Here is a 22,259-nt window from a genome sequence, read left to right as displayed (position 1 = left end):
GGGAAGACCCCTTCGCACAGGCCAGGATGGAGGAGGTGCACAGGGGCACAGCGAGGGCCGACGAGTTCCAGATACGCGATGGGTTGCTCCTCCACAAGGGAGCACTCTACGTGCCGGGAGACGACCTCCGCGCAAGGGTTCTGCAGCAGCTACACGACGCTCCCACAGCCGGGCACTTTGGCAAAGAAAAGACTGTCGAACTAGTAGCCAGAGACTTTTGGTGGCCCAAGATGCGGGGGGAAGTCGCGGATTACGTCGCGAGATGTGACACCTGCCAAAGGGCCAAGTCAGTTCACAAACCGCCGGCGGGATTGCTGGAACCGCTGCAAACACCGGCTGAACCGTGGGAGAGGGTGGCCCTGGACTTCGTCACGGATCTGCCCAGTTCGAGGGGAAAGACAGCAGTGCTAGTGGTGGTGGACATGTTTACTAAAATGGCACACTTCATTCCGTGTGCGAAGGTAGCCACGGCAGAGCAGACCGCCAAACTGTTCATTGACCACGTGTTCAAGGTTCACGGTCTGCCACGATCTATTCTCTCCGACCGGGGGCGACAGTTCATCTCGAACTTCTGGCAGAAGCTGATGGGCATTCTGAACGTCAAAGTCAATTTGGCGTCGGCGAGACACCCACAGACCAACGGACAAGCGGAGAGGGTCAACGCCATCATGCAGCAGTACCTGAGATGCTACGCCAATCAGCAGCCCACGACATGGGTGGACTACCTGCCACTCGCTGAGTTCGCTTACAACAATACGAAGCACGTGTCGACGGGGGTGACGCCGTTCTTTGCCAACAACGGGAGGCATCCCAGAACCTTCCCGAGTTTAGAGAGAGTGGGGGAGGGGGAGCCACAGGCAGCGGAAGCCTTAGCGTCGGAGTTGCAGGAAGTCCACGAACAGCTCAGGAGGCAGTTAGAACTCGCAAAACACGCATACAAAGTGCAGGCAGACAGACACAGAAGAGTTGGGGAAGACATACAGGTGGGAGACTGGGTCTGGTTAGCAGCGCAAGCAGTGCCGACCAGATCGTTAGCGAAGAAGAAGCTAGGACATAAGCAGCTAGGACCTTACCAAGTCCAGGCACAGGTCAATCCAGTGGCCTTCCGGTTAGCGCTTCCGGAGGGTTCCAGGATGCATCCGGTGTTCCATAGATCAGTGCTCACGTCCTACAAAGCACCTCATAGATTTCAGGAGCCAGACACAGCACCGGACCCGCCCAGAGAAGGGCCCAGACAGGGGGGGTCGCCAAGGAGGGGGCACATCAACGAGGTCACAGAGATTTTAGACTCGAGATGGGGGGAAGAAGGAGTAGAATATCTCCTAGCCAGAGAGGGTACCCCGGCCACTGCGAACAGCTGGGTTCCGGACTATGCTTTGGAGGAGCCTCTGCTCAAAGAGGAGTTTCATGCCCTCTTCCCACACAGGCCCATGCCAGCCGAGTATTTCGACGACTGGCTCTTCACAACCACTCTTTCGGCCAGCACATTCCAGGGGTTCGACTCGGACGAAGAACAGGCCCCAGTCCCGAGCTCCCGGGTGGGTTCGCCACCGGGGTCTGCCTCAGACAGCTCTTATTGGTGGGACGATCGACCAGAGGAGCAGTGGCGCAGGAAGTGGCTGAGTGGTCCTTGGCTGGGATCACCCGAAGAGGGGGAGGGGGGCGAGACGGACATGGACGTGTTGGGGGAAGACGTGGGGTTCGAGCACGGAGACAGAGAGATGGAAGAAGAGGAGAGAGATGTCGACGAGTACATGGGGGACGAACTGTATCCTGCACGCACCCCCGCTACGACGGAGCACCCAGTACCCACACCGGAAGGAGGGGAGGGGGGAAGGGGGGGCTTCGAGGGGGGGATGGATGTCAGGGGTTCAGGAGCAGAGGGACAGGGAAGGGAGGAATTAGAGACCGAGGGAGAGGAATCCGAGGGAGAAGTCAGCGATGATAGCCGTCCGAGGTCTCTAAGTCTCTCCAGCGAATCAGAGGATTCACAGAAAGGGGCTCCCGTGATCAGAGCAAGGGGGTTGCCAAGGGGAACACCCCAGGAGGGAGGGGCCAGAGAGGGCTCAGAGAGCAGCAGCTGGAAATCGGGACCAGCTTCCCCACCGGAGAGCAGTAGGGGGGAGGAGCCCCAGGCATCGGGAGCAGGCAGCTCTCCGTCAGCGGAAGGACAGGAGTCAGGGTTAGCCACGCCTGCATCAGAGAGCGAGGAAACGGTCAAAAGGAAGGTCAGGGGCAGCGCGCGCGCGCCAAGTTCAAATGTACAAGAGGGTGGCGCCATAAGCAGCCCGGAGAGGGAGCCGGGTCCCAAAGCCCGCCGAAGAGAGGGGGAGGAGTCCGAGGGGTCCGCATCCGAAGCGTCCAGGAAGGAAGGCACCCAGGGGGGTAGTAGGACCCAGAGGCGGAAGGAGAAACGCAGAAGGTGGAGTAAGGCTAGAGTGTTGAACTGGTGTACAGGGGGCGGAGACTCAGATGAGGCTTCGCTGGTCTAGGGTCTAGACGTAGAGATGCACGCTAGGGTTTGAAAATGGGAACTAAACTTCAATAAAGACTTTGTACAGTTCCGCTGGCTAGCGTTGGTCTTCTGTGAGCTGGGACCTGGAGGCAGTCTCTGACAATGACGATGACCAAAGGTCGTCCATGAGTCTGTCCAGTGAGTCAGAGGACTCCCAAAAGGGAGCCCCCCTGGTCAGACCAAAGGGAGGCCAAGGGGGAGGCAGTGAGGAGCAGGGGAGCGAAGGGAGAAGCCCCAGTGGGAGTTGGACACCGGAGCCGGCTTCTCAGCCGGAACGGAGTGAAGGGGGTGGAGTTACCAGTGTGTCAGAGGGAGCAGAGCAGGAAGGAGACAGGGGAAGGAGATCGGAGCAGGACGCTCAGCCGGAGGGGGTGGAGAGTAGCACCGGGAGCAGTGTAGCGGTCGAGAGAAAGGTCAGAAGCAACGTACGCGCGCCAAGTTCAAATGTAGAGGCGCGCGGAAGTGAGGAGAGCCCTGGGGAGGAGCCCGGCCCCAAAGCGAGAAGGAGGGGGGCAGAGGCATCAGAGGATTCAGCCTCGGGCGAGTCCCGGCGAGGGGGAACCCAGGGGGGCAGAAAGACCCTGCGGAAAAGGAAGGAGAGGAAGAGGTGGTCCAGCACAAGCCTCTTAAATTGGTGCCGAGGCGGTACGGATTCAGAGGGGACTTCAGCGGTCTAACGTTACAGACGTAGAGTCACAAAGATGGAATGTAAACGGAACCATGATCTTCAATAAAGACTTTCTGTAAATAAACCGGATTGGAGTTGGGTCTCTTGTGAGCTGGGACCAGACGGGTGGCTCTGACAGTCACCCACCTGTCAGACACGCCCATTGTATTGGGCATGAGTTGGCTGGAGAGGCATAGTCCCGCTGTAGCGTGGTACCAGCGGCAAATCACCTTCTGCTCATCGTATTGTGCTCAGCATTGCATCCAGACCAATCAGGAGGAGGGGGCTGAGCAGCAGCTGCAACTTGGCATGGTGCAGGCAGTGCCTCACAAGTACGAAGGATTCTTGGAGGTTTTCTGCGAGAAAGAAGCTGACAAGTTGCCGCCTCACAGGCCTTACGACTGTGCGATCGACCTGGTGCCGGGGGCGCAACTGCCAACTGCAAAGCTGTATTCCATGTCTGAGGACGAGATGCAAGAGCTCAGAGAGTTCATAGAGCATAATCTGAAGCGCGGTTTCATCCGGGAATCCAAAGCAGTGGGAGGCAGTCCTGTTTTCTTTGTGAAGAAGAAAGACACGCCCCAAAAAAGACTCATTGTGGACTATAGATTCATAAACAGACTGACTAAGCCCAAGGCCTTTCCCATGCCCAAGATTGACGACCTCCTAGCGACCGTTAGGAAGGGTAAGATCTTCACCAAGTTGGATTTGCGTGGAGCGTACAACCTCATCCGCATCCGGAAGGGCGATGAGTGGAAGACTGCCATGTTCACGCCTCTGGGCACGTATGAATACAGAGTTATGCCGTTTGGTCTCCAAAATGGCAGCCACGTTTTCCAAGCCTTTATGCATCACGTGCTGGCGGGACTCCTCTACAAGAAGTGTGTGTGTTTTCTCGACGACATCCTGATCTTCTCGGAATCGCCGGAAGCTCACGAGAAGGACGTAAAGGAGGTCCTGCAGAGGTTGCGGGAGCACAGGCTTTACGCCAAGTTGGAGAAGTGCCAGTTTGATGTAACGGAGGTGGATTTCCTCGGCTACAAGCTGTCCGACGAGGGGCTGGCCATGGACAGCGTCAAGGTCCGAGCGGTGTTGGACTGGAAGAGCCCACGCAATCGGAAGGAAGTCCAGAGATTCATCGGATTTGCCAATTTTTATCGCAAATTCATCAGAGGTTTTGCAAAGGAGACGGCAGCAATCACGGACACCCTCAGTTCCAAGAAGAAGAAGTTCGCTTGGACGGAACAGGCAGAGCGCTCTTTTCGGAAGCTTATAAGCCTCTTCGCCTCCGAGGAGCAGCTACTGCACGTGAATCCCGGCAGGCCCATGCGGGTAGAAACCGACGCGTCAGACAGAGCGGTTGGAGCCGTCCTTCTGCAGGAGGATCCGCAAGGGAATTGGAGGCCTGGCGCCTTCTACTCCCGGAAGCTCAGCAAGACGGAGCAGAACTACACCATATGGGACAGGGAGCTGTTGGCCATTCACGCAGCTTTCAAAGCGTGGCGACACTTCCTCATAGGAGCCAAGCACACAGTGCAGGTGCGCACGGATCACAAGAACTTAGAGTATTGGCGAACAGCGAAGCTGCAGAGCCAAAGACACATGCGCTGGGCAGAATTCTTCGCGGATTTCGACTTCAGAATAGAATACATCCCCGGGGATTCCAATGTTATAGCCGATGCGCTCTCCAGGAAACCACAATATCTTGAGGAGACGGCACCAGTAGCGGCGAAGCACATTTTCGCACCGCAGGCGTGGGCGTGCGCTGCCATCGCAGTCGACCTGGACGCGGTGCGACGCGCGTTGCAAGTGGATCAATTTGCACAATCCAAGATGGAGGAGCTGCGCAGGGGGTCGCAGAGAGACGATGAGTTCCAGTTGCGAGACGGGCTCTTGACTCGCAAGGGTGCCCTCTACGTGCCAAGCGACGAGCTTCGCGCAAAGGTTCTGCAGCAGTTGCACGACGCCCCCAGTGCGGGCCACTTCGGGAAGGAGAAGACAATAGAATTAGTGGCCAGGGACTTTTGGTGGCCCCAGATGCGGGGTGAGGTGGCGGATTACGTCGCCAGGTGTGACACCTGTCAGAGGTCCAAACCAGTACACCAGAAGCCAGCGGGATTGCTGGAACCGCTGGAGACGCCGCAGCAGCCGTGGGAGAGGGTAGCCCTGGATTTTGTTACTGATCTTCCCAGCTCCAGGGGCAAGACGGCGGTACTGGTGGTTGTGGACTTGTTCACCAAGATGGCGCACTTCATTCCTTGTGCCAAGGTGGCGACGGCAGAACAGACCGCCAAACTCTTCATCGACCACGTGTTCAGAGTGCATGGGCTACCGCAGTCCGTCTTGTCCGACAGGGGGCGCCAATTTGTTTCCAACTTCTGGCAGAAGCTTCTAGGTATCCTGCACGTCAAGATCGACCTAGCGTCGGCAAGACATCCACAGACCAACAGCCAAGCAGAGAGGGTCAACGCGATCATGCAGCAGTACCTGAGATGTTACGCCAATCAGCGACCCGCAGCGTGGGTGGACTACCTGCCGATGGCTGAGTTTGCCTACAACAACACAAAGCACGCATCGACCGGGGTGACGCCGTTCTTCGCGAACAATGGCCGTCATCCCAGAACCTTTCCGAGGCTTATAGCACCAGGAGAGGGGGTGCCACAAGAAGCCGACCAGTTCGCAGCAGAGTTGCAGGAGGTGCACGAGGAGCTGCGGAGGCATTTGGAGCTGGCCAAACAAGCCTATAAGGTCAGGCGGACAAACACAGAAGGGCGGGAGAAGACATCCAGGTGGGGGACTGGGTATGGTTAGCGGCCCAAGCGATGCCAGCCAAATCGTTAGCCAAAAAGAAGCTAGGACACAGGCAGCTAGGGCCATACCAAGTTGAGGCTAGGATCAATCCTGTAGCATTTCGCCTGGCCCTCCCAGAAGGCTCCAGAGTGCACCCGGTCTTTCATAGGTCGGTGCTCACTCCCTACAAGGCCCCACACAGGTTTCAGGAGTCAGAAACAGTACCAGACCCACGCAAAGAGTCACCCAGGAGGGGGGGGGGTCGCCTAGGGCCGAACCGCTCAACGAGGTCACAGAGATACTGGACTCGAGATGGGGGGCAGAGGGAGTTGAATACTTTCTCGCCAGAGAGGGCACCCCAGCCACTGCCAATAGTTGGGTGCCGGGCTACGCGTTAGACGAACCCCTTTTGAAAGATGAGTTCCATGCACTTTTCCCACATAGACCCATGCCAGCTGAGTACTTTGATGACTGGCTTTTCACGCCCACATTGTCAGATACCACGTTCAGGGGCTTTTCTTCCGCCGAGGAGGGAACGCCCGAATCGAGCCCGCCCAGGGGATCGTGTTCGGGAGTGGACACACTACCTTCGGATTGGTGGGAGGAGCAACCAGAGGAGGACTGGCGTAAGAGGTGGGTGAAGTGGCCTTGGAAGGCAGCACCAGACGAAGTAGCAATGGAAGAAGAGACTGAGACTGCGTTGGGTGAAGAACCCGAGTTCGAACACACATACACAGAACTGCCAGCAGAGAACATTGACGTAGACGACCTGTATCCTGAGCCTACCCCCGAGGAGCCGCAGTTTCCACAACCGGCCCCCGCCGAGCGGGAGGGGGGAAGGGGGGGCTTCGAGGGGGGGATGGATGTCAGGGTTTCAGGGAGAGAAGAGCAGATGGGGGAGGAGACAGAGAGCGAGGGGGAAGAATCCCAGAGAGATGAGGAGGAGGATGACGATGACCAAAGGTCGTCCATGAGTCTGTCCAGTGAGTCAGAGGACTCCCAAAAGGGGCCCCCCCTGGTCAGACCAAAGGGAGGCCAAGGGGGAAACAGTGAGGAGCAGGGGAGCGAAGGGAGAAGCCCCAGTGGGAGTTGGACACCGGAGCCGGCTTCTCAGCCGGAACGGAGTGAAGGGGGTGGAGTTACCAGTGTGTCAGAGGGAGCAGAGCAAGAAGGAGACAGGGGAAGGAGATCGGAGCAGGGCGCTCAGCCGGAAGGGGTGGAGAGCAGCACCGGGAGCAGTGTAGCGGTCGAGAGAAAGGTCAGAAGCAACGTACGCGCGCCAAGTTCAAATGTAGAGGCGCGCGGAAGTGAGGAGAGCCCTGGGGAGGAGCCCGGCCCCAAAGCGAGAAGGAGGGGGGCAGAGGCGTCAGAGGATTCAGCCTCGGGCGAGTCCCGGCGAGGGGGAACCCAGGGGGGCAGAAAGACCCTGCGGAAAAGGAAGGAGAGGAAGAGGTGGTCCAGCACAAGCCTCTTAAATTGGTGTAGAGGCGGGACGGATTCAGAGGGTACTTCAGCGGTCTAACGTTACAGACGTAGAGTCACAAAGATGGAATGTAAATGGAGCAATGATCTTCAATAAAGACTTTTTGTAAATAAGCTGGATCGGATTTGGGTCTCTTGTGAGCTGGGACCAGACGGGTGGCTCTGACAATCTTCTTTTTATGTAAGTGGAAGCCAAAATACCTATTTTCTTTTGTTGGGGGTGATTCTGGTGCACACCCAAAAAACACCATGCGAATTGAAATAAGCCCAATCAAAGCTTATTTGTCGTCTTTCTACGCATATGGAAGCAAAAAGACGGTGTTGTGTTATTTTGGTCTCATTCCACACAGTTTGCGATTTCTGCGTCAATGTGCATTAACACCAAAAAACACGACTTGAAATAAGCGAAATCCAAGATTCTTCTTTCTATGTAGCTGGAACCCAAAACAACCTGTTTGGCTTTGTTTAGGCTTATTACATGTCAGGGTTTCAGGGAGAGGGGTTAGGGTTAGGGTTAGGGGTTAGGGTTAGGGTTAGGGTTAGGGTTAGGGTTAGGGTTAGGGTTAGGGTTTTGGGGTTAGGTTAGGGTTAGGGTTAGGGTTAGGGTTAGGGGTTAGGGTTAGGGTTCGGGTTCGGGTTCGGGTTCGGGTTCGGGTTCGGGTTCGGGTTCGGGTTCGGGTTCGGGTTCGGGTTCGGGTTCGGGTTCGGGTTAGGGTTAGGGTTAGGGTTAGGGTTAGGGTTAGTGTCAGAGCCACCCGTTGGTCCCAGCTCACAAGAGACCCAAGTCCAATGCAGTTTATTTACAAAAGTCTTTATTGAAGATCATTGCTCCTTTTACATTCCATCTCCGTGGCTCCACGTCTGTAACATTAGACCGCTGAAGTCCCCTCTGAATCCGTACCGCCCCTACACCAGTTTAAGAGGCTTGTGCTGGACCACCTCTTCCTCTCCTTCCTTTTCCGCAGGGTCTTTCTGCCCTCCTGGGTTCCCCCCCGCCGGGACTCGCCCGAGGCTGAATCCTCTGACGCCTCTGCCCCCCTCCTTCTCGCTTTGGGGCCGGGCTCCTCCCCAGGGCTCTCCTCACTTCCGCGCGCCTCCACATTTGAACTTGGCGCGCGTACGTTGCTTCTGACCTTTCTCTCGACCGCTACACTGCTCCCGGTGCTACTCTCCGCCCCTTCTGGCAGAGCGTCCTGCTCCGATCTCCTCCCCCTGTCTCCTTCTTGCTCTGCTCCCTCTGACACACTGGTAACTCCACCCCCTTCACTCCGTTCCGGCTGAGAAGCCGGCTCCGGTGTCCAACTCCCACTGGGGGTTCTCCCTTCGCTTCCCTGCTCCTGACTGCTTCCCCCTTGTCCTCCCCTTGGTCTGACCAGGGGGGCCCCCTTTTGGGAGTCCTCTGACTCACTGGACAGACTCATGGACGACCTTTGGTCATCGTCATCCTCCTCCTCATCTCTCTGGGATTCTTCCCCCTCGCTCTCTGTCTCCTCCCCCATCTGCTCTTCTCTCCCTGAAACCCTGACAAAGATGATAAAGCTCTGGTCGGGCTTATTTCAAATTGGTGATTCTGGGGTTAGAATGCACATTCACCCAAAAATTGGAGAGTGACATGTTTGTAATCAGCGCAAAACAAACATAGGTGTTTTGCTTCCATCTCAATAGAAAAACGACGAATGAGCTTGGATTGTTCTTTCGTGTTCATTGCCCCACAAATAGCACAGCGAAGTGTAATAAGCCTAAACAAAGCCAAACAGGTTGTTTTGGGTTCCAGCTACATAGAAAGAAGAATCTTGGATTTCGCTTATTTGAAGTCGTGTTTTTTGGTGTTAATGCACATTGATGCAGAAATCGCAAACTGTGTGGAATGAGACCAAAATTACACAACACCGTCTTTTTGCTTCCATATGCGTAGAAAGACGACTGTCAGGGGTTCAGGGAGAGAAGAGCAGATGGGGGAGGAGACAGAGAGCGAGGGGGAAGAATCCCAGAGAGACGAGGAGGAGGATGACAATGACCAAAGGTCGTCCATGAGTCTGTCCAGTGAGTCAGAGGACTCCCAAAAGGGAGCCCCCCTGGTCAGACCAAGGGGAGCCCAAGGGGGAAACAATCAGGAGCAGGGGAGCGAAGGGAGAGCCCCCAGTGGGAGTTGGAGATCGGGGCCGGTTTCTCCGCTGGAACGGAGTGGAGGGGGTGGAGTTACTAGTGTGTCAGAGGGAGCAGAGGAAGAAGGAGACAGGGGAAGGAGATCGGAGCAAGACATTCTGCCGGAAGGGGCGGAGAGTAGCACCGGGAGCAGTGTAGCGGTCGAGAGGAAGGTCAGAAGCAACGTACGCGCGCCAAGTTCAAATGTGGAGGCGCGCGGAAGTGAGGAGAGCCCTGGTGAGGAGCCCGGCCCCAAAGCACGAAGGAGGGGGGAACAGGCATCAGAGGAGTCAGCCTCTGAGGAATCCCGACGGGAGGGAGCCCAGGGGGGCAGAAAGACCCTGCGGAAAAGGAAGGAGAGGAAGAGGTGGTCCAGCACAAGACTCTTAAGCTGGTGTAGAGGCGGTACTGATTCAGAGGGTACTTCAGCGGTCTGATGTCACAGACGTAGAGCCACGGAGATGGAATGTAAAACCAGCAATGTTCTTCAATAAAGACTTTTGTATATAAACTGGATTGGACTTGGGTCTCTTGTGAGCTGGGACCACGGGTGGCTCTGACAGTAAGTACCCTCTCTAAGAATGCAAATTTTTTTTTTGCAAAGCTCACCAACGGTAGCAGCCATGAGTGCGGAGGAACAGCTGCAAGCGCTGGGGAACCAGGTTACCGAACTCACAGCTGCAGTCATTGCATCTCAAAAGAAGAATGACGAACTGGAGAAGCGCTGCCAGGACCTGCAAACGAGGTGGGAGCATGCAAGCAGGGCAGGGTTCCCGGGGTCCAGATCGGAGGGAGTTGGACTTGGACGGCGGGGGGGCACCCTAGTCACCCACTTCGATGGGAACCTGAAGCACTACCCTAGTTTCAGAGCAGACGTCTTGTATGCACTGCATTTGCTTCGCAATGATTTTAAAGATGAAGAAGAGAAGGTGGGATTTATAGTGTCGCATTTGCATGGGGAGGCTAGAGCTTGGCTGCGCAATTTGTGGCGCGAAGATGGCCCTGCCCGCCGCGATTCTGATGAATTTATTAAAGCGATGGATGCTTGTTTCCAGTCAACTGTGGATCTGGATATTGCGCGCAAGGAGATGCATGGACTGCGGCAAGGCAAAGCCACAGTACGTCAGTATCATTCCAGATTCTTCGCATTATTGACTGTGTTAGGCTGGGAAAAGGAATGCAAACCAGTGAGAGATTTGTTCTGGGAAGGTCTCAGCGGCCCCATCAAGGATGAGCTTGCCAGGGGAGACAGACCCCAGACCCTAGAAGACGTGGTGCAGAGGGCTCTTGCGATAGGAGTAAGACACGAGGGACGCCCTTGGCACGATGGGGAAGGACACCAGGCGCGTGCACCAGCAAGGACACCCCCTTTTATCCCCAGGGACTTCAGCCAGGCACATCCCTCGCCTTTGGGGAGGCAGGGAGAAGAGCCGATGGAAATTGGTGGTGCTAGGGCTCAGACACCAGCCAGAGCCCCGGTTTCCGGTGCAGTAAAGGCGAAGCCTCCTAGAGGGACCAGGAAATGTTACATCTGTGACAGTGCACAGCATATGGCGAAAGAGTGCCCCCAGAGGCTCCAGAAACACACTGCAGCTTTAGCAACAGTGGCAGCAGAAGTGATGCAAGGAGAGCAACCTCAGGGAAACGACAGTGCCTGGCTGGAAGCAGAGCTGCTGGGGCTCAGCCAGGCGGATCTGTAGAGCAGTCCCCAGTGCTTTCGCAACGCACAGACCCTTTACCACCCAAGCCAGCAGTGCAGCTCACTGCAACTCTTCAGTTGCCGAATGGAACCACCCTGGAAGTTCCCATCACGATCGATTCTGGGAGCAATGCGGATTTTGTGGGGATGCAATTTGTCAAGCAGCATCGCATAGCGCTTCTGCCCGCAACAACGCCTCTGAACGTAGTTACGGTGGATGGCAGGAAATTGCTAGGAGGGCAAGTTGTGCAACAGACGCCTCCCATGGTGATGCGGATTGGAAATCATCGAGAAGTCATTAGCTTCAATGTCACCCACCTGTCAGACACGCCCATAGTATTAGGCATGAGTTGGCTGGAGAGGCACAGTCCTGCTGTAGCGTGGTACCAACGGCAGATCACCTTCTGCTCATCGTATTGTGCTCAACATTGCATCCAGTCCAGCCAGGAGGAGGGGGCTGAGCAGCAGCTGCAACTTGGCATGGTGCAGGCAGTGCCTCGCAGGTACGAAGGATTCTTGGAGGTTTTCTGCGAGAAGGAAGCTGACAAGTTGCCGCCCCACAGGCCTTACGACTGTGCGATCGACCTGCTGCTGGGGGCGCAGCTGCCGACTGCAAAGCTGTATTCCATGTCTGAGGACGAGATGCAAGAGCTCAGAGAGTTCATAGAGAAGAATTTGAAGCACGGATTCATCCGGGAATCCAAAGCAGTGGGGGGCAGTCCTGTTTTCTTTGTGAAGAAGAAGGACACGCCCCAAAAAAGACTCATTGTGGACTACCGGTCCATAAACAGAATGACTAAGCCCAAGGCCTTTCCCATGCCCAAGATTGACGACCTCCTAGCGACCGTGAGGAAGGGGAAGATCTTCACCAAGTTGGATCTACGTGGAGCGTACAACCTCATCCGTATCCGGGAGGGCGATGAGTGGAAGACTGCCATGTTCACGCCTCTCGGCACGTATGAATACAGAGTTATGCCGTTTGGTCTCCAAAATGGATCTCACGTCTTCCAAGCCTTTATGCATCACGTGCTGGCGGGACTCCTCTACAAGAAGTGTGTGTGTTTTCTCGACGACATCTTTATCTTCTCGGAATCGCCGGAAGCTCATGAGAAAGACGTAAAGGAAGTCCTGCAGAGACTGCGGGAGCACAGGCTCTACGCCAAGTTGGAGAAGTGCCAGTTTGATGTGACGGAGGTGGATTTCCTCGGCTACAAGCTGTCCGACGAGGGGCTGGACATGGACAGCGTCAAGGTCCGAGCGGTGTTGGACTGGAAGAGCCCACGCAATCGGAAGGAAGTCCAGAGATTCATCGGGTTTGCCAATTTCTATCGCAAATTCATCAAAGGTTTTGCAAAGGAGACGGCAGCAATCACGGACACCCTCAGTTCCAAGAAGAAGAAGTTGGCTTGGACGGAACAGGCGGAGCGCTCTTTTCGGAAGCTTAAAAGCCTCTTCGCCTCCGAGGAGCAGCTGCTGCACGTGAATCCCGGCAAGCCCATGCGAGTAGAAACCGACGCGTCCGACAGAGCGGTTGGAGCCGTCCTTCTGCAAGAAGATCCGCAAGGGAATTGGAGACCTGGTGCCTTTTACTCCCGGAAGCTCAGCAAGACGGAGCAAAACTACACCATATGGGACAGGGAGCTGTTGGCCATTCACGCAGCTTTCAAAGCGTGGCGACACTTCCTCATAGGAGCCAAGCACACAGTGCAGGTCCGCACGGATCACAAGAACTTAGAGTATTGGCGAACAGCGAAGCTGCAGAGCCAAAGACACATGCGCTGGGCAGAATTCTTTGCGGATTTCGACTTCAAAATAGAATACATCCCGGGAGACTCCAATGTTATAGCAGACGCGCTCTCCAGGAAACCGCAATACCTGGAGGAGACGACACCAATTGCAGCGAAGCACATTTTCGCACCACAGGCGTGGGCGTGCGCTGCCATCGCAATTGACCTGGACGCGGTGCGACGCGCGTTGCAAGCGGATCAATTTGCACAGTCCAAGATGGAGGAGCTCCGCAGCGGGTCGCAAAGAGACGATGAGTTCCAGTTGCGGGACGGACTCTTAACTCGCAAGGGTGCCCTCTACGTGCCTAACGACGAACTTCGCGCAAAGGTTCTGCAGCAATTGCACGACGCCCCCAGTGCGGGCCACTTCGGCAAGGAGAAGACAATAGAATTAGTGGCCAGGGACTTTTGGTGGCCCCAGATGCGGGGAGAGGTGGCGGATTACGTCGCCAGGTGTGACACCTGTCAGAGGTCCAAACCAGTACACCAGAAGCCGGCGGGATTGTTGGAACCGCTGGAAACGCCGCAGCAACCGTGGGAGAGGGTAGCACTGGACTTTGTTACTGACCTGCCCAGCTCCAGGGGCAAGACGGCGGTGCTGGTGGTTGTGGACTTGTTCACCAAGATGGCGCACTTCATTCCTTGTGCCAAGGTGGCGACGGCAGAACAGACCGCCAAACTCTTCATCGACCACGTGTTCAGAGTGCATGGACTACCGCAGTCCGTCCTGTCCGACAGGGGGCGCCAATTTGTTTCCAACTTCTGGCAGAAGCTTCTGGGTATCCTGACGTCAAGATCGACCTAGCGTCGGCGAGACACCCACAGACCAACGGCCAAGCAGAGAGGGTCAACGCGATCATGCAGCAGTACCTGAGGTGTTACGCCAATCAGCGACCAGCAGCGTGGGTGGACTACCTGCCGATGGCTGAGTTTGCCTACAACAACACGAAGCACGCATCGACCGGGGTGACGCCGTTCTTCGCGAACAATGGCCGTCATCCCAGAACCTTTCCGAGACTTATAACGCCAGGAGAGGGGGTGCCTCAAGAGGCCGACCAGTTCGCAGCAGAGTTGCAAGAGGTGCACGAGGAGCTGCGGAGACATTTGGAGCTGGCCAAGCAGGCCTATAAGGTGCAGGCGGACAAGCACAGAAGGGCGGGAGAGGACATCCAGGTGGGGGACTGGGTATGGTTAGCGGCCCAAGCGATGCCAGCCAAGTCGTTAGCCAAGAAGAAGCTAGGACACAGGCAGCTAGGACCATACCAAGTTGAGGCTAGGATCAATCCGGTAGCATTTCGCCTGGCCCTTCCAGAAGGCTCCAGAGTGCACCCGGTCTTTCATAGGTCGGTGCTCACTCCCTACAAGGCCCCGCACAGGTTTCAAGAGTCAGAAACAGTACCAGACCCACGCAAAGGGGCACCCAAGAGGGGGGGGTCGCCTAGGGCCGAACCCCTTAACGAGGTCACAGAGATACTGGACTCGAGATGGGGGGAGGAGGGGGTTGAATACTTTCTCGCCAGGGAGGGCACCCCAGCCACTGCCAATAGTTGGGTGCCGGGCTACGCGTTAGACGAACCCCTTTTGAAAGAAGAGTTCCATGCACTTTTCCCACATAGACCCATGCCAGCTGAGTACTTTGATGACTGGCTTTTCACACCCACATTGTCAGATAGCACGTTCAGGGGTTTCTCTTCCCCCGAGGAAAGAACACCAGAATCAAGCCCGCCCAGGGGATCGTGCTCGGGGGTGGACACGGAAACCCCTTATTGGTGGGAGGAGCAACCAGAGGAGGAATGGCGTAAGAGGTGGATGATGGGTCCTTGGCGGGCAGCACCAGAGGAAGTAGCAATGGAAGAAGAGACTGAGAAGCCTTTGGGTGAAGAACCCGAGTTCGAACACACATACACAGAACTGCCAGCAGAGAACATTGACGTAGACGACCTGTATCCTGAGCCTACCCCCGAAGAGCCGCAGTTTCCACAACCGGCCCCCGGCGAGCGGGAGGGGGGAAGGAGGGGCTTCGAGGGGGGGATGGATGTCAGGGTTTCAGGGAGAGAAGAGCAGATGGGGGAGGAGACAGAGAGCGAGGGGGAAGAATCCCAGAGAGATGAGGAGGAGGATGACGATGCCCAAAGGTCGTCCATGAGTCTGACCAGTGAGTCAGAGGACTCCCAAAAGGGGGCCCCCCTGGTCAGACCAAAGGGGGGACAAGGGGGAAGCAGTGAGGAGCAGGGGAGCGAAGGGAGAAGCCCCAGTGGGAGTTGGAGACAGGAGCCGGCTTCTCAGCCGGAACGGAGTGAAGGGGGTGGAGTTACCAGTGTGTCAGAGGGAGCAGAGCAAGAAAGAGACAGGGGAAGGAGATCGGAGCAGGGCGCTCAGCCGGAAGGGGCGGAGAGCAGCACCGGGAGCAGTGCAGCGGTCTAACGTTACAGACGTAGAGTCACAAAGATGGAATGTAAACGCAACCATGATCTTCAATAAAGACTTTCTGTAAATAAACCGGATCGGAGTTGGGTCTCTTGTGAGCTGGGACCAAACGGGTGGCTCTGACAACCGTCTTTTTGCTTCCATATGCGTAGAAAGACGACAAATAAGCTTTGATTGGGCTTATTTCAATTCGCATGGTGTTTTTTGGGTGTGCATTGAATCACCCCCAACAAAAGAAAATAGGTATTTTGGCTTCCATTTACATAAAAAGAAGATGATAAAGCTCTGATTGGGGTTATTTCAAATTGGTGATTTTGGGGTTAGAATGCACATTCACCCAAAAATTGGAGAGTGACATTGTCAGGGTTTCAGGGAGAGAAGAGCAGATGGGGGAGGAGACAGAGAGCGAGGGGGAAGAATCCCAGAGAGATGAGGAGGAGGATGACGATGACCAAAGATCGTCCATGAGTTTGTCCAGTGAGTCAGAAGACTCCCAGAAGGGAGCCCCCCTGGTCAGACCAAAGGGGGACCAAGGGGGAAGCAGGGAGGAACAGGGGAGCGAAGGGAGAAGCCTCAGTAGGAGTAGGACACAGGAGCCAGCTTCTCAGCCGGAACGGAGTGAAGGGGGTGGAGTTACCAGGGTGTCAGAGGGAGCAGAGCGTGAAGGAGACAGGGGGAGAAAATCGGAGCAGGACGCTCGGCCGGAAGGGGTGGAGAGTAGCACCGGGAGCAGTGTAGCGGTCGAGAGAAAGGTCAGAAGCAACGTACGCGCGCCAAGTTCAAATGTAGAGGCGCGCGGAAGTGAGGAGAGCCCTGGGTAGGAGCCCGGCCCCAAAGCGAGAAGGAGGGGGGCGGAGGCGTCAGAGGATTCAGCCTCGGGCGAGTCCCGGCGAGGGGGAACCCAGGGGGGCAGAAAGACCCTGCGGAAAAGGAAGGAGAGGAAGAGGTGGTCCAGCACAAGCCTCTTAAATTGGTGCCGAGGCGGGACAGATTCAGAGGGTACTTCAGCGATCTAACGGTACAGACGTAGAGTCACAAAGATGGAATGTAAACGCAACCATGATCTTCAATAAAGACTTTCTGTAAATAAACCGGATTGGAATTGGGTCTCTTGTGAGCTGGGACCAGACGGGTGGCTCTGACAGACATGTTTGTAATCAGCGCAAAACAAACATAGGTGTTTTGCTTCCATCTCAATAGAAAAAGGACGAATGAGCTTGGATTGGTCTTTCGTGTTCATTGCCCCACAAATAGCACAGCGAAGTGTAATAAGCCTAAGCAAAGCCAAACAGGTTGTTTTGGGTTCCAGCTACATAGAAAGAAGACTCTTGGATTTCGCTTATTTGAAGTCGTGTTTTTTGGTGTTAATGCACATTGACGCAGAAATCGTAAACTGTGTGGAATGAGACCAAAAGAACACAGCACCGTCTTTTTGCTTCCATATGCGTAGAAAGACGACAAATAAGCTTTGATTGGGCTTATTTCAATTCGCATGGTGTTTTTTGGGTGTGCACCAGAATCACCCCCAACAAAAGGAAATAGGTATTTTGGCTTCCATTTACATAAAAAGAAGATGATAAAGCTCTGATTGGGCTTATTTCAAATTGGTGATTTTGGGGTTAGAATGCACATTCACCCAAAAATTGGAGAGTGACATGTTTGTAATCAGCGCAAAACAAACATAGGTGTTTTGCTTCCATCTCAATAGAAAAACGACGAATGAGCTTTCACCCCCAACAAAAGAAAATAGGTATTTTGGCTTCCATTAACATAAAAAGAAGATGATAAAGCTCTGATTGGGCTTATTTCAAATTGGTGATTTTGGGGTTAGAATGCACATTCACCCAAAAATTGGAGAGTGACATGTTTGTAATCAGCGCAAAACAAACATAGGTGTTTTGCTTCCATCTCAATAGAAAAACGACGAATGAGCTTGGATTGTTCTTTCGTGTTCATTGCCCCACAAATAGCACAGCGAAGTGTAATAAGCCTAAACAAAGCCAAACAGGTTGTTTTGGGTTCCAGCTACATAGAAAGAAGAGTCTTGGATTTCGATTATTTGAAGTCGTGTTTTTTGGTGTTAATGCACATTGACGCAGAAATCGCAAACTGTGTGGAATGAGACCAAAATAACACAACACCGTCTTTTTGCTTCCATATGCGTAGAAAGACGACAAATAAGCTTTGATTGGGCTTATTTCAATTCGCATGGTGGTTTTTGGGTGTGCACCAGAATCACCCCCAACAAAAGAAAATAGGTATTTTGGCTTCCATTTACATAAAAAGAAGATGATAAAGCTCTGATTGGGCTTATTTCAAATTGGTGATTTTGGGGTTAGAATGCACATTCACCCAAAAATTGGAGAGTGACATGTTTGTAATCAGCGCAAAACAAACATAGGTGTTTTGCTTCCATCTCAATAGAAAAACGACGAATGAGCTTGGATTGTTCTTTCGTGTTCATTGCCCCACAAATAGCACAGCGGTGTAATAAGCCTAAACAAAGCCAAACAGGTTGTTTTGGGTTCCAGCTACATAGAAAGAAGAATCTTGGATTTCGCTTATTTGAAGTCGTGTTTTTTGGTGTTAATGCACATTGACGCAGAAATCGCAAACTGTGTGGAATGAGACCAAAATAACACAGCACCGTCTTTTTGCTTCCATATGCGTAGAAAGACGACAAATAAGCTTTGATTGGGCTTATTTCAATTCGCATGGTGTTTTTTGGGTGTGCACCAGAATCACCCCCAACAAAAGAAAATAGGTATTTTGGCTTCCATTTACATAAAAAGAAGATGATAAAGCTCTGATTGGGGTTATTTCAAATTGGTGATTTTGGGGTTAGACTGCACATTCACCCAAAAATTGGAGAGTGACATGTTTGTAATCAGCGCAAAACAAACATAGGTGTTTTGCTTCCATCTCAATAGAAAAAAGACGAATGAGCTTGGATTGTTCTTTAGTTTTCATTGCCCCACAAATAGCACAGCGAAGTGTAATAAGCCTAAACAAAGCCAAACAGGTTGTTTTGGGTTCCAGCTACATAGAAAGAAGAATCTTGGATTTCGCTTATTTGAAGTCGTGTTTTTTGGTGTTAATGCACATTGACGCAGAAATCGCAAACTGTGTGGAATGAGACCAAAAGAACACAGCACCGTCTTTTTGCTTCCATATGCGTAGAAAGACGACAAATAAGCTTTGATTGGGCTTATTTCAATTCGCATGGTGTTTTTTGGGTGTGCACCAGAATCACCCCCAACAAAAGAAAATAGGTATTTTGGCTTCCATTTACATAAAAAGAAGATGATAAAGCTCTGATTGGGCTTATTTCAAATTGGTGATTTTGGGGTTAGACTGCACATTCACCCAAAAATTGGAGAGTGACATGTTTGTAATCAGCGCAAAACAAACATAGGTGTTTTGCTTCCATCTCAATAGAAAAAAGACGAATGAGCTTGGATTGTTCTTTCGTGTTCATTGCCCCACAAATAGCACAGCAAAGTGTAATAAGCCTAAACAAAGCCAAACAGGTTGTTTTGGGTTCCAGCTACATAGAAAGAAGAATCTTGGATTTCGCTTATTTGAAGTCGTGTTTTTTGGTGTTAATGCACATTGACGCAGAAATCGCAAACTGTGTGGAATGAGACCAAAAGAACACAGCACCGTCTTTTTGCTTCCATATGCGTAGAAAGACGACAAATAAGCTTTGATTGGGCTTATTTCAATTCGCATGGTGTTTTTTGGGTGTGCACCAGAATCACCCCCAACAAAAGAAAATAGGTATTTTGGCTTCCATTTACATAAAAAGAAGATGATAAAGCTCTGATTGGGCTTATTTCAAATTGGTGATTTTGGGGTTAGACTGCACATTCACCCAAAAATTGGAGAGTGACATGTTTGTAATCAGCGCAAAACAAACATAGGTGTTTTGCTTCCATCTCAATAGAAAAACGACGAATGAGCTTGGATTGTTCTTTCGTGTTCATTGCCCCACAAATAGCACAGCGAAGTGTAATAAGCCTAAACAAAGCCAAACAGGTTGTTTTGGGTTCCAGCTACATAAAAAGAAGAATCTTGGATTTCGCTTATTTCAAGTCGTGTTTTTTGGTGTTAATGCACATTGACGCAGAAATCGCAAACTGTGTGGAATGAGACCAAAAGAACACAGCACCGTCTTTTTGCTTCCATATGCGTAGAAAGACGACAATTAAGCTTTGATTGGGCTTATTTCAATTCGCATGGTGTTTTTTGGGTGTGCACCAGAATCACCCCCAACAAAAGAAAATAGGTATTTTGGCTTCCATTTACATAAAAAGAAGATGATAAAGCTCTGATTGGGCTTATTTCAAATTGGTGATTTTGGGGTTAGAATGCACATTCACCCAAAAATTGGAGAGTGACATGTTTGTAATCAGCGCAAAACAAACATAGGTGTTTTGCTTCCATCTCAATAGAAAAACGACGAATGAGCTTGGATTGTTCTTTCGTGTTCATTGCCCCACAAATAGCACAGCGAAGTGTAATAAGCCTAAACAAAGCCAAACAGGTTGTTTTGGGTTCCAGCTACATAGAAAGAAGAATCTTGGATTTGGCTTATTTGAAGTCGTGTTTTTTGGTGTTAATGCACATTGACGCAGAAATCGCAAACTGTGTGGAATGAGACCAAAAGAACACAGCACCGTCTTTTTGCTTCCATATGCGTAGAAAGACGACAAATAAGCTTTGATTGGGCTTATTTCAATTCGCATGGTGTTTTTTGGGTGTGCACCAGAATCACCCCCAACAAAAGAAAATAGGTATTTTGGCTTCCATTTACATAAAAAGAAGATGATAAAGCTCTGATTGGGCTTATTTCAAATTGGTGATTTTGGGGTTAGACTGCACATTCACCCAAAAATTGGAGAGTGACATGTTTGTAATCAGCGCAAAACAAACATAGGTGTTTTGCTTCCATCTCAATAGAAAAACGACGAATGAGCTTGGATTGTTCTTTCGTGTTCATTGCCCCACAAATAGCACAGCGAAGTGTAATAAGCCTAAACAAAGCCAAACAGGTAGTTTTGGGTTCCAGCTCCATAGAAAGAACAATCTTGGATTTCGCTTATTTGAAGTCGTGTTTTTTGGTGTTAATGCACATTGACGCAGAAATCGCAAACTGTGTGGAATGAGACCAAAATAACACAACACCGTTGTCAGGCACTGCCGCTAGGTCCCAGCTCACAGAGGACCAACGCCCAGTGGATCTTATATACAAAAGTCTTTATTGAAGTTTAGTTTCCATTTCCAAGCTCTGGGCGCGCAGACCCACGTCTTGACGCTAGATCGGCTAAGTCCCCTCTGACTCGCTGCTAAAGCCACACCAGTTTAAGATTCTAGCCTTGCTCCACCTCCTCCGCTGCTCCTTCCTTCTCTGGGTCCTTCTGCCCTCTGGGGTTACTTCCCTCCTGGATTCCTCTGACGCTGACCCCCCTGAGTCCCGCCCTTCCTTCCGGCGGGCTTTAGGACCTGGCTCCCTGTCAGGACTCCCTGCTGTGCCGCTCGCCTGTACATTTGAACTTGGCGCGCGCGCCCAGCCGGTAACCTTCCTTCTGACCGTCTCCCCGCTTCCGGATGTGGGCGTGGCCAAACCTGCCTCCTCTCCTCCCGCTGGTGGTGAGAACACTGGTCCCGACTCCTGGGATTCCCCCTCCCCACTGCGCTCTGGTGGGGAAGCTGGTCCTGACTTCCAACTGCTGCTCAGGGACTCCCCGCTGGCCCCTCCCTCCTGAGGTTTCTCCCCTGGAACCTCCCTCACTCTGGCCTTCGGTGCTCCCTTCTGTGAGTCCTCCGATTCGCTAGAGAGGCTTGAGTCATGACTCTGGTAACTGTCACTGCCTGCACCCCCGTCGTCCTCTTCCTCCTCACTCTCCATTTGCTCCCCCTCCTGTGTCTCTCCTTCTGAACCCCTGACAACCGTCTTTTTGCTTCCATATGCGTAGAAAGACGACAAATAAGCTTTGATTGGGCTTATTTCAATTCGCATGGTGTTTTTTGGGTGTGCACCAGAATCACCCCCAACAAAAGAAAATAGGTATTTTGGCTTCCATTTACATAAAAAGAAGATGATAAAGCTCTGATTGGGGCTATTTCAAATTGGTGATGTCAGGGTTTCAGGGAGAGAAGAGCAGATGGGGGAGGAGACAGAGAGCGAGGGGGAAGAATCCCAGAGAGATGAGGAGGAGGATGACGATGCCCAAAGGTCGTCCATGAGTCTGACCAGTGAGTCAGAGGACTCCCAAAAGGGGGCCCCCCTGGTCAGACCAAAGGGGGGACAAGGGGGAAGCAGTGAGGAGCAGGGGAGCGAAGGGAGAAGCCCCAGTGGGAGTTGGAGACAGGAGCCGGCTTCTCAGCCGGAACGGAGTGAAGGGGGTGGAGTTACCAGTGTGTCAGAGGGAGCAGAGCAAGAAAGAGACAGGGGAAGGAGATCGGAGCAGGGCGCTCAGCCGGAAGGGGTGGAGAGCAGCACCGGGAGCAGTGTAGCGGTCGAGAGAAAGGTCAGAAGCAACGTACGCGCGCCAAGTTCAAATGTAGAGGCGCGCGGAAGTGAGGAGAGCCCTGGGGAGGAGCCCGGCCCCAAAGCGAGAAGGAGGGGGGCAGAGGCGTCAGAGGATTCAGCCTCGGGCGAGTCCCGGCGAGGGGGAACCCAGGGGGGCAGAAAGACCCTGCGGAAAAGGAAGGAGAGGAAGAGGTGGTCCAGGACTAGCCTCT

The sequence above is a fragment of the Podarcis melisellensis genome, assembly GCF_964234715.1.
Source record: "Podarcis melisellensis genome assembly, chromosome: 16".
Taxonomy (NCBI): domain Eukaryota; kingdom Metazoa; phylum Chordata; class Lepidosauria; order Squamata; family Lacertidae; genus Podarcis; species Podarcis melisellensis.
This window is presented reverse-complemented; position numbering follows the sequence as displayed.